The sequence below is a fragment of the Neomonachus schauinslandi genome, chromosome 1, assembly GCF_002201575.2.
Source record: "Neomonachus schauinslandi chromosome 1, ASM220157v2, whole genome shotgun sequence".
In the NCBI taxonomy this organism is placed as follows: domain Eukaryota; kingdom Metazoa; phylum Chordata; class Mammalia; order Carnivora; family Phocidae; genus Neomonachus; species Neomonachus schauinslandi.
The window spans coordinates 103,581,838-103,594,735 of NC_058403.1; the positions used below are offsets into that span (position 1 = coordinate 103,581,838).

The 12,898-nt window shown below is 36.2% G+C and overlaps 1 protein-coding gene across 1 annotated transcript in view; it reads right to left on the reverse strand.

Annotated features, from left to right (window-relative positions):
- Positions 1–12,898, reverse strand: part of RSRC1 (arginine and serine rich coiled-coil 1) — a 411,838-nt gene that overhangs the window by 340,066 nt on the left and 58,874 nt on the right. The gene's annotated exons all lie outside the window — the stretch shown is intronic.

Consider the following 12,898-nt stretch of genomic DNA (forward strand, 5'->3'; position numbering starts at 1 on the left):
CCAAGAGAAGCACCTGGAACTAGAGCCAAAATTTCTTTCAAAAATGTAATTTTGAATCTGCCTAAATAGTTAAAAAAATAAAAAAGATAATCAAAACAGAAAAATATGGTAGCAATATTTTTACTCTAGTTTAAAGAAAATATATTCAAATATTAGCTATATAAGAAAATCAATAAAGTGCTTCAAAATATTTTTTAAGCAATGCTAACTACTTGATATAGCCTCCAACATAAAACTAATAAACTACTTACAAGTTGTATACCCAAAAAACCAAATGTTGTTATTATCTAGATAACAAATCCTGAGGCACTTGTACCAAAAAATGATAATCAAAATTGCAAACACTGAAACTTAAGTCAATATTAATCAATTTATAATATAAACCCTTTCAACTATTTCCATCATTTTAATAAAATATTTATGAAAAAAGTTTGCCAAAGTTAAAAAAAATCTATAAATAAAAATAATGAAAATCACTGAGATGTTTTAATATGAATGCCAAAATTATAGCGATTAAACAAATCACATGGAAAACCACTCTTATTCTCTTAAAGGTTCACTTCAGTGTTACACCAGTTAACTTTTGTTGCAAACAAACCAGCCAAAACTTAGAAGTTTAAAACAACAAACATTATTATTTCTCACAATTCTCTAGATCAGCTACGAATTTTGTCTGGTCTCAGCTGGCAACTAAGGTCAGTAGTTAGCAAGATGAGCTGGGACACCTGACAGCTTAGGTGTGGGTGGATGGCCTAGGACAATAGTCAGCAAACTTTTTCTTAATGGGATAGTAAACATTTTTTGTCTTGCATGATATATGAGTAAAATTGTAGAACTGCATTTCACAGTGTACCTCAATATGCAGATTTTAAAAAGATTTTATTTATTTATGAGAGAGAGAGAGTGCGTGTGCGTGCGCACAAGCAAGGGGGAGGGGCAGAGGGAGAAGCTGACTCCCCTTTGAGCAGGGAGCCTGACGAGGGACTTGATCCCAGGATCCTGGGATCATGACCCCAGCCGAAGGCAGACGCTTAACCAACTGAGCCACCCAGGTGCCTTCGATATGCAGATTTAAAGCCAACAATATAACATTAATATTATGTCCCATTTTTCTAGAGCACTGTTAATAACACTTTCATAAACACATTCTTTACAAACTTACTAAAAATAAAAAGGATTTACTTAAAGTGAAGCCATTAAGTTTTGTCCATCTCAGTTTAGCAGTAAGAATCTCACAACCACAATTCCTTTAAAGCACCAAAAACTAGGTTCAGAAAATATACTACCACACAAGTAAATGACACTATTTCATGATCTAAAATTTCAGTTTCAGTTTACAAAGTCAAAGGATGAGAACAACTGTGACAACTTGATCAATTACAGAATGTGAATTTCTAATTACATAAAAAGGGAATTCTAACTCAACCTTTAAATTATTTTGCTATGCTTTAAAAGCTGATTAGGATTTCTGAATAACCAAAGACAAAACAAATTCTATTAAGATACAGTCTAAGTTTGTAGAATTTGATATATTACTGTAAACAAGCAATCCATTTACTAAAAGCTTCATGCTTCCTCTTCCTCTTAAAATATATGCTAAAAATACTCAAAAGGCATTATCAAAAACTAAAAAGTTCATAATTCTAGCAGGGGACAGGTTGATTGATTTGAGAGATTAAGTAGTTCAATCCATTGTTTCTAAATATTGAAACAATAGACTAAAATCCACAGTAATTAAGTCAGTTCCTAAGAAATATGCACTGCCTGATTGACATTTAAACCCCCAAATTCCTGAATAATGAAACTGTTAAGGGAACTAAATACACACATCTAGTTTCAATGAAGTTGGCAATACCTTAAAATATTCTGCATAAATAATTTTAACTTAAGCATTAACATTAAGGAAATGATTAAAACCACATTTTTCATAACAAAGGGGTATAATTGACCTTTATTTTATTAGCTTACAATTTGCTTCACCACTGTTTTCTTAAACCACTCAAATGGCATATATACCTTGACAACATCCCACAGATGGTTATGATTAAGTGTAACAAGACAACAAGCTCATTGAAAACCTTTACAGATGCTTAGCTAATGGGATGTCACATTAAATCTGATATAAGATTTAAAAACTTTATATCAATTATATTATAAACAAAGATACAGCACTTGAAATTGACATTCAAACATTTCTAAATTAATTCCATAAAAGCACTAGTTAGTAATATGCCTATTTAAGAACAGCTTTAAAAACAAAGGTAGACATTACACAGCTTATCCACATCACACAACTTGCTTGCAGCATGTGCCTTTGGGGGAGGGGAATATATACATATATATTTTTTGCTTTCAACATCTTAGATATAGATGTTTCTAACTACAAAACTCTGGTAAATGTCAGGATTCGATTTGACTACTTCTTACTTCCTCTCTTAATACTTAATGACTAATTCCTCAGAGATGTCCTTAAAAGCCCTAAAATGTTGTCCTTGGGTAGAAACTTTCACCAGCAATCAATCAGAAGCAAATTAGATGATTGTGTTGAAATGTACTACACTGTTTAAGCTAACAAATGAATGAAGAAAGGTAGTATATCGGAACATATGCCACTACACTGAAGTCGCTAAAAGGGTTTGTTGGAAGAATATTTGGTTTCCAGTGGAGCAAATATGGAATAAGAAGGGACAGTGATAAAAGAATACCAAAGTCATATGGAAATCCAAATATAGTGACAGACACAATTATTTTACTAATTGCTAATGAATACAGTCAAGTGGCTTCAAAAAGCAAAACTTTGCTTGGACTACTTCAGGTTTTGACCTCTGCATGAGCAAATGCATTTAAACTGAAACCCACCAAAATTGATTAACGGCGCCAGCCAAGGCCAGCATGTAGTTGAAGCTTTTTCCATCTATCACATGGCCCCAAGGATAGTTAAATGAACCTTAAAATGGCTACAAACAGCTCAATGACTACACAGAGTCCTGCCAATTAGAAATAATTAGGCAGTCATTTTGGTGGTAAGTCTTTTTAAGTGCATACATAACGATGCAATGATGCTTATTAACGATCTCGTATGAGCTATGCTCAAACAGCCTGAAATAATTATGCAACTATCACAAAGCCTTGCTCATCTCTGTACTTCACCTTAATGCATTTAAAAATCCACTTCATTACCTCCAGTAATTAATCCTCCATTAATTGCAGGAAAAGCTCAGTTTACCAAGCTTCGTTTCTAATTATCTTATAAATAGTTACGGTTCTAATTAATGTGTTCATTAAAATGAATATCTTTCTCAAAGCCATGCTCAGAGCAAAGGTTCCACTTATTTTCTCAAAAGCCTAACTAGCCATAAGGTGAGGCCATTTTGGTTGCATTTGCTTTTATTTTAGTATACTCAACCTCCTAATTGGCATTTAAAATCTAATATAGAGAAACTTCAAGAAGGCTATATAGGGGAAACAGGGGCAAAAAGATATTTTCAAACTCTTTTCCAATCAATAATCTTAAAATCTTAATAGGAAAACTTTAGTGCATCTTTTTTGAAAAAATTGACTAATATGCTTAAGGACTATATCCAAGTGAATTTAAATTCCATACAAACTAGCTTTTGCCCCTTCTCAATTAGAAAATAAAAAAGATTAAATGTGCTATTAAAACAAATGCATTTAAATTTATATTAGGTTATCTAGCTAAATTGCCACTATAAAACAATTACTCAATATAAATTGTCAGCCATCAAAGAAAAAACTTACACATATCCTGGGATTACCAATATTTCATATCATTTTGGAAGCATAACTATTGTATATACTTTTTAAAAACAGGAACCTAACTCTGTGCTACAAAGTATCCAGCACTTAAACACTGTATACAATCAAAATACAAAATAGGATGCAAAATAGTTTTTATAAACATGAATATTTTTATAATTTTGTCAGTTTTTAAAACAATTATGTAAATAGTCTAGAAACACAAAGTATTCTTAATTTTTAAAAAAACCAATTTTATGTTCCATGAACAAAACAACAAGAACAATTTATTTGGAAAACAAGTAAGTAAAATCCTTTAATAAAAAAGAATAGTTATTAGTATAATCGTCCTGACAGTTAATAATAAAGCTATAGTTCCACATATGATAGATGTCTCCTGCTTCTTTGTAATTTGCTGTTGCTCATTAATCTTCCCCCTTGTCTTCTGGAAGATAAGCCCACATAAAAAGTTTCATTTATGAATTAAAAAAATACTCATTCTATAAGCAAAATTCTTTAAAAAAATTTTCTTCATAAAGAATTATGGTAAGCGTAATTTCTAGCATAAGTTTCTCAAGAATAAACTCAAAAACATGCTTTACACAAAACCACAGTGACCTTGTGTTCCCACATTTAAATTCCTGATTGTAGAGACTAAATAAGATTTTCTAGAAGGGTAGATAGAGACTCACAATGAGGGAAGATTTCATGTTTTATAGCAACATTCATTCATTCACCCTTCTATATTCTAGGTACTTTTCAAGGTGCTGAGGTTACAGTAGTAAACGAGACAGGAATGGGCTCTGCCATAATGAAGTTAAGAGTCTAATTTTTTAAATTAAGTACTCCTAATAACTTAAAAGAAACATTGCTACAACACAGAAACAGGCTGGTTTTAGCTATAACTTTTAATTACTATAATGTAGGTCGCCATCAAGTACTCCTTAACATCCAGAGTGTCAATCCTCTAATATATGCAAAAGATCCTTGAGAGAAGACACGTTGACCCACCCATCTGTGTGTTGCTGAGCAAAACACAACATAGGCACCAAGTTGCACCATTAAAACAATAATGCACGCAATTCAGAGACATAATATGAATATAAATGTATCTATGAGAATGTCAGGTTTGGTGTACCTATCTTCTAACTTTTAACCACTTCAATGACACCTTACCTACTGGCACAGAAGAGTGATCCTCAGCCCTGGCTTTTTAACACTCCAAGATGTCTCCAACAACTTCAAAATGAGAATAAAAGTTCTCATGGCAAAACTTACTAACTCATTTTTATTTAAAAAGGAAGTATCATTTCAAGTGGAAAGGGAAAGGAGAGCAAATGGTGATGATACAATATCCAGGTTAGAAATTATTCTTCCTTTTTTATCTAGAGAAGTTAAAGGATATCATTTCTGTTTATCTTGAAAGTGTTTTATCATCATTTACTCTCTTCCTTTTTACTCCCCTACTGCCAATGAACAATTAAATCTAAAGAAATAAAGCCAGTGAACATCTTTAGTAACACAACAAAGGTTCCCATAATTACCTGACCAATATCACAATAATAATGTCGATGTTAGCCCCTCAGAATCCATTCTCTCTTTTGGTCTAAAATTTCTTCCTGTGTCAACAGTCTTATCCACATAAGTAAATTGAAAGCAAGAGTTCCTAACAGGCAATAATGAAAAGCTGAAAAAAGGAAGCAATCCAAAAAGCTTAGATTCTAATGAACTGAATTTAAATGTATTTAAATAGTTAACATTCCTAAAGAATTTGATTAGGCTCTAAATTTCGAATTAAGTAAAATGCTAATTCCCCTAACTACTAGATTGGAAGTAATGTTAATTCTTTACCATGATACTAATGACAAAAATAAAGGCAACCCATTACAAAATCATTGATATGCCCTTTCCTCACTCCAGTTAGTCAAACAAAGTCAGACTAAAAATATTCTACCAGTAGGCCAGACTAAAAATATTCTATGAGGAAACTTCTGATATCTACAGTTCATACAGTGCCAATTAATGGTGTTGAGTCCCAGGCACCTTAGTTTTTTTTTGTTTTTTTAAAGATTTTATTTTATTTATTTATTTGACAGAGAGAGAATGAGAGAGAGAGCACATGAGAGGGGGGAGGGCCAGAGGGAGAAGCAGACTCCCCGCCAAGCAGGGAGCCCGATGCGGGACTCGATGCCGGGACTCCAGGATCATGACCTGAGCCGAAGGCAGTCGCTTAACCAACTGAGCCACCCAGGCGCCCGGCACCTTAGTTTTAATATCTAAATCTAAATACCTTTCACAGACATGATTAACTTACAGTATTTAAAGAAGCCACACAAAACATTAAACAGAAGAGAAAGCTCTGTTAATCCAGTTGTGTTTTTGTCATAAGGCCCATCAAGAGTTAGGCAGTGTTGATTACTATTCAGAATATAGTCATTTTCCCCACCCATACCATAGGCAGAGTATTCTTCCCTTATCCCTGACTTTGAGTTTAGCCACATGGCTTGCTCTGGCCAATGCAATGCTGGCAGAAGTGACACTGAGCATGAGAATTAAATGTGCTTGGGAAGTTGGGCTTGTTTTCCTTTTGTCTAAGAAAAACCTCCTTTGATTAGCTGCTGAGTCAAAGATGAGGAGAAATACAAGGAGCAGGGCTAATCTCAACCCCAGGACTGGAGCCAAGGCCTAGGAGCCCAGCCTAGAAAAGAAAAGGCCCAGCTGACGCACAGATGTCTGTGTGAGAAATAAATCTTTTTGTTGTGTGTCACTAAATTTTGAGATGGTTAGTATGGAACATTGTTGTGGCAATAGCTGAATGACACAAAGACATTATTAGCACCAGAGAATATTTAGGCTTTGGACCCAGCCAAAATGTAACAAAGAGGGGCACCTGGGTGGCTCAGTCGGTTAAGCATCCGACTCTTGATTTCAGCTCAGGTCATGATCTCAGGGTCATGAGATCGAACCCTGCGTCGGGCTCTGCGCTGGGCAGGGAGCCTGCTTAAGATTCCCTCTCTCCATCTCCCCTACCCCTCTCTAAAGATGTGAAAAAAGAAAAGGAACAAACAGTAAAACCCGGTAGACAATAAGGGTTCAAAACCCAAAAGGTTATGAATCTCCAGCTCTAGCCATGAGAATATGATCAAAGTTATTTGACCTCTGCAGTCTGTTTCCTCATCTGTTAAGTGAAAGTAAATACAGACTTAAAAGTTAGGCTCTGTGGCCATCAAATAAAATAACCTATCGTGATAACATAATCCCCTAATTCCTAACATATAGTAGATACTCAAGTTTCTTTTTTATCTTTCTTCTTGGCTATAAATCAAGCTATTTTTTTTTTATTTCAACATACTTTCACAAAATTTTTATTACATGTGAATAGGTAACCCCATTTTCTTTATTAAACTTTAAAGTAGACACCTGTTAAAAGTAATTCTAGAGTATCTATTTCTGTCTAAGAACCCTCCCCTTTCTCATTGATCCTACTAATCATCTTTCCCTTTGCTATTATAAATCTTAAGTTTTTCATGATGATGCATTTTCCTACATGAAACACAGGACAAACAGACTTTTGCTTGTTTAATAAGCAAAATTCCAGTATCTTTTCTTTCCTATTTTTCTCTATATTTCATCTCTTCCTCAAAAAAGGTGACAAACAGCAGTTAAATCATCAACATATATTTCCTCCATTTCAGAAGAACAGAGCATATTGATCAAATAATACTTACAAAATTATCTGAGTTATTCAGAAGATGCACTGTACAAATTAAAACTCAGTAGTACGAATTTATTTTTTAAATTTTAATGAGTGACTAGCTTGGGGTAGTGATGATTTCTTTAAAAAAACAGAGGCTTCAGGGAAGGGCAAAGACTCAAAACACAGACACAATCATTCATCATAAAAGACTTCAGGGGAGGGCGCCTGGGTGGCTCAGTTGGTTAAGCGACTGCCTTCGGCTCAGGTCATGATCCTGGAGTCCCGGGATCGAGTCCCGCATCGGGCTCCCTGCTCGGCGGGGGGTCTGCTTAGTCCTCTGACCCTATCTCCTCTCATGTGTTCTCTCTCTCTCATTCTCTCTCTCTCAAATAAATAAATAAAATCTTTAAAAAAAAAAAAAACTCAGATGTTTAAAAAAAAAAAAAAAAGACTTCAGGGGACGTTTTAATAACTACCTGTGGCAGGATCTCTCTCATATTCATTTTAAAATTCCCAAGGCAGACTTTCTTTCTCATTCATACTCACAAACATACAAAATGGAGGCTTCCCATCAAATGTAGTGTGTGTAGATGCATTTAAGCACCAGCTGTTTGATCACTGCTTTGGTCACCCTAGTTTGCAATGGACAATATTAAAGCTTTACAGGACTGACATGAACACACATACACACGTGTGCACATGTTCTCACAAGGCACTAAACAAAAATTACTGAAGCTATGTGATATTCACTTAAATGCTTGGCCACAAAAAATATGACTGAAAAAGACAAACTCATGATTGAAGATCTCACTCACATTTTTTAAAAGGGCTCCAAATTTTTAGAGTTCTCATCAAAAAAGTATACATATTTGTATTGTATTTGTGTGTTTAGCTCCTTGACATGGAGTAACAGAATAATTTCTTTTTTTTTTTTTAAGATTTTATTTTACTTATTTGACAGAGAGAGACACAGTGAGAGAGGGAACACAAGCAGGGAGAGTGGGAGAGGGAGAAGCAGCTTCCCGCGGAGCAGGGAGCCCCATGCCGGGGCTCGATCCCAGGACCCTGGGATCATGACCTGAGCCGAAGGCAGACGCTTAACGACTGAGCCACTCAGGTGCCCCAGAGTAATCATTTCTTTAACTCTACTGTAGCTTCTCCATTTAAGACACTTTCAAACCCACTGGCTGCATTTCTACTCCTGTTCTACCTTAAAAATGTGCTATAGCCTCACTGAGTTCTGCTACTCTTCTCTCTGAAAAAACAGCCACAGTGCACTCACACTAGGCTTTCAGGGCTTGAAACTGACACTACAACTTGCCTCCTCTACCTATAAAATGGGATAAATCATAAGTCCTTCAAATATTGTGAGGAACAAACCAGAAGTGTGTGTGAAAGTGTATTTTGTACACAAGCCTAAAGGGCTACACTAATAGTCCTACAATCATCTTACTGGTTTTCATGTTCTCCTGCCTTTGACACTGACTCCATTACTTCAAAAGCCATTTAGATGAACCAAGCTTGCCAGACAAACAGCCATCAAATTCTGTCCTAGAATTCTCAAGACCACCTGTAATCTGCCCCAGTGGCTACTCCTTATTTTCCAGTTTTGTAGCCCATCTTGTATCTTGCTTGGCTCCTACAACTGGTGACCTGGTTTTGACCTTGTTATCCACACATTCCTTCTTTATACCACTCTAATTTACAATTTACTGTCTCCGAACTCTGGCTTCACACCCTGCAATCTCTGGCCAGGCCAGCCAAACCCGCAGCTGCACCTTCCTAGACCAGGGAGATTCTCTGAACAGCTATTCCTCTAAAGCCAACATTTTTAGTTTCTATGTAAAGAACAAAAAGCAGACGAAATGACATCATTAGGAGAGACTGCTTTCGAAGCTATTTTTGTAGGAAGAAGACACCCCTATTTCTAAAAAGCCCCAAAATACTCTCAATAGCTTAGAGAAATACTGATCCATATTTGTTTCTCATTTCCAGAGTTTTGCCAGCCCAAAGTGAAAGGGGCGGGGGGGTGGAGTGGGGAAGAGGCAATTTTGGGTAGAGGTATTCTAGAATTCTACAAGCAATGTAGACAGTTTGCTGTCTTAGGGAAACTTTTTAGAAATGTTTAAACTGAATACTAAATGGAATATGTCTTCTAAAAATATGTTATTATTTTAAGGCACAGCTATGGATTTCTTCATCAAATAGAAGTTAACTGCTACATGGAAAGCAAATGTAAGAATTCATACAGAACTTCATCAAGACTCTGAATGCATTTGTACATACTTCATAACTCATTAAATGAGCAGACTACTCATACTCTATAAATTAGTATTTCTGAGAGCGTTTTTGATACTCTTAGACCCTAAGGTTTTACCTTATTCTTTGTTTAAATAGAAACAGTTAAGGGGTACCTGGGTGGCTAAGTTCGTAGGGCAGCTGACTCTTGTTTTCAGCTCAAGTCATGACCTCAGGGTCATCAGATCGAGCCCCACGTCAGGCTCCATGCTGGCCATAGAGCCTGCTTGGGATTCTCGTTCTCCCTCTCCTTCTGCCCCTCCCCTGACTCTCCCTCTTTTTAAAAAAAAGAGATAGTTAAAAATCAGTAAAATCAAAGTACTGATAATCCAAATAGGCTATACAGATCACTTACTTTTTTAAAAAAAGATTTTATTAATTAATTAATTTATTTTTTTAAAGATTTTATTTATTTATTTGACAGAGAGAGAGACACAGTGAGAGAGGGGACACAAGCAGGGGGAGTGGGAGAGGGAGAAGCAGGCTTCCCGCGGAGCAGGGAGCCCAATGTGGGGCTCGATCCCAGGACCCTGGGATCATGACCTGAGCCGAAGGCAGATACTTAATGACTGAGCCACCCAGGCGCCCCTTATTAATTTATTAGAGAGAGAGAGACGGAGAGCACGAGCAGGTGGAGGGGCAGAGGGACAAGGAGACTCCCTGCCGAGCAAGGAGCCCGATGCGGGACTCGATCCCAGGACCCTGGGATCATGACTTGGGCTGAAGGCAGATGCTTAAATGACTAAGCCACCCAGGTGCCTCTATATATCACTTATTTTTAATTGTTTTCCACACAGTGGAAAAAGACTAAACCTACAAGCAGTTATGACACTGCCAGAACCTCAGGGTCTCTACAGAGAAAGATCTGTTCTATTCCAATCCAGTTCTCCTTCTGATCAAGATCATTCAGAAGTGACCATTCACTCTATAACTAAAGACACCTAACTGTCATATTCCCACACTGAGTCATGATTTTAGAACAGGCTTTGGGGCCAGACACAGTAAGTTTATCTTCCCCAAAATTCCAGGTCTACTCTTATTGCTGCTGAGTCCTTGGCATAGGTATGAGACCTGGTTTCCTCATCAGCAAATCATGATACCATGATTACCTATTCCACAGAACTGCTCTAAGGAGTAAACAAAAAAACAAACATTAAGCATTCTGTATTAGTACCTGGCCCTCAGTAAGTACTTTAATAGGCAATTCATTATTATTATTACTGTTATAACTCAATACTAATCATCTCAATGTTTAATTTATCCAGTATTTCTTTACTTATTAGCAACTGTGCTGGATTCCTTATAAAGTTTCAATAATAACAAAGAAAAACTAGAGGCATCTACCTTCTTAAAAATTCTACTTGCTGGGGTACCAGGGTGGCTCAATTGGTTGAGCATCCAATTCCTGATTTTGGCTTGGGTCATAATCTAAGAGTCCTGGGAATGAGCCCTCTGCACTCAGTAGAGACTGCTTGTCCCTCTCTGTGCCCCCATTTGCTCTCGCACTCTCAAATAAATAAATAAATAAATAAATAAATAAATAAATATCTTTAAAGAAATCTATTTGCTAAGTACGATACTATTAAGGATTCAAGTTGCTTTAGATTGGGGATTTTGTTATGTTTTATTGGGTAAATAGCTACAGAAGAAAGAATAGGAAGCTATACTTAAGTTATATCAGAAACAAATATGGTTGGCAAAAATTACATTTTGCAAACTTGTATCCCAATCTCATAATGATCCTAGGATTTCTGATCACATAAATGTGATCTACCTAAGATCACACAACAGATAAGCAATAGACAAGACCGAGGTTTTATATGCCAATGATAGTCAAAACATAAAATCTCTCAAAAGCATATCCCTGAATCTAAGACAATCTTGGTTCACAAAACTTGATAGCAAAGACTCAACATAATGAACACAATGCGTGAGGTATTCAGCTCTCCTTAAAGGTCACACTTACTCAAATTCTGATCAAAGCCAATCTTTCTAATTTCTTAGATTGTAAGATCAAGAAAGTACCAAGTAACTACCCCATCTATTTATTCCTATACACTATCTTTTCAAATCATGTTCCTTAGCTTTCTAGCAATATCAAGGGAACTCTTAAAAACACTCATTAAGTACAGTATTCCCCTGCAACACAATGCCATGCTACATTATCTTTCTTAGTTAGATCAGAAACAAATGTGGTTGGCAAAATTGTTGGCCTTGGTTTTATTTAAGAATGAAAAATAAAAAAAGTTCAAGAATAGAAACAAGCAGTAAATATCCAATAAATGCAAAGAAGAACTGCCTCAACAAGCATCTTTAGTAGCAAAGAGTACTATATCCATCCTCAAGTTTCTTCATATAGAAAAGGCTGGATTATAAAGTGGCTTTTGGCCTAAGAGAAAATGTATAAAACAAATAGAACAGAAACCACATATTCAGAAGTGAAATTGGGTCTTCCAATACAACGAAAAATCATACTAAATGTAAAACTCTAAGACGAAAGGATCATGATTCAATATTTAGTTCAACTCTCATTGCATTCCGGGAAGAAGAACTATCTTTTTTTTTTTTAATTTTATTATGTTATGTTAATCACCATACATTACATCATTAGTTTTTGATGTAGTGTTCCATGATTCATTGTTTGTGTATCACACCCAGTGCTCCATACATGCCCTCTTTAATACCCATCACCAGGCTAACTCCTCCCCCGACTCCCCTCCCCTCTAAAACGCTCAGTTTGTTTTTCAGAGTCCATAGTCTCTCATGGTTTCTCTCCCCCTCCAATTTCCCCTTCTTCATTTTTCCCTTCCTACTTTTTTTTTTTTAAACATATAATGTATTATTTCTGTCAGGGATACAGGTCTGTGATTCATCAGTCTTACACAACTCACAGCGCTCACCATAGCACACACCCTCCCCAGTGTCTATCACCCAGCCACCCCATCCCTCCCAGCCCGAACACTCCATCAGCCCTCACTCTGTTTCCTGAGATTAAGAATTCCTCATATCAGTGAGGTCATATGATACATGTCCTTCTCTGATTAACTTATTTCGCTTAGCGTAATACCCTCCAGTTCCATCCACGTCGTCGCAAATGGCAAGATTTCGGGTTTTTTTGATGGCTGCATAATATTCCATTGTGTGTTG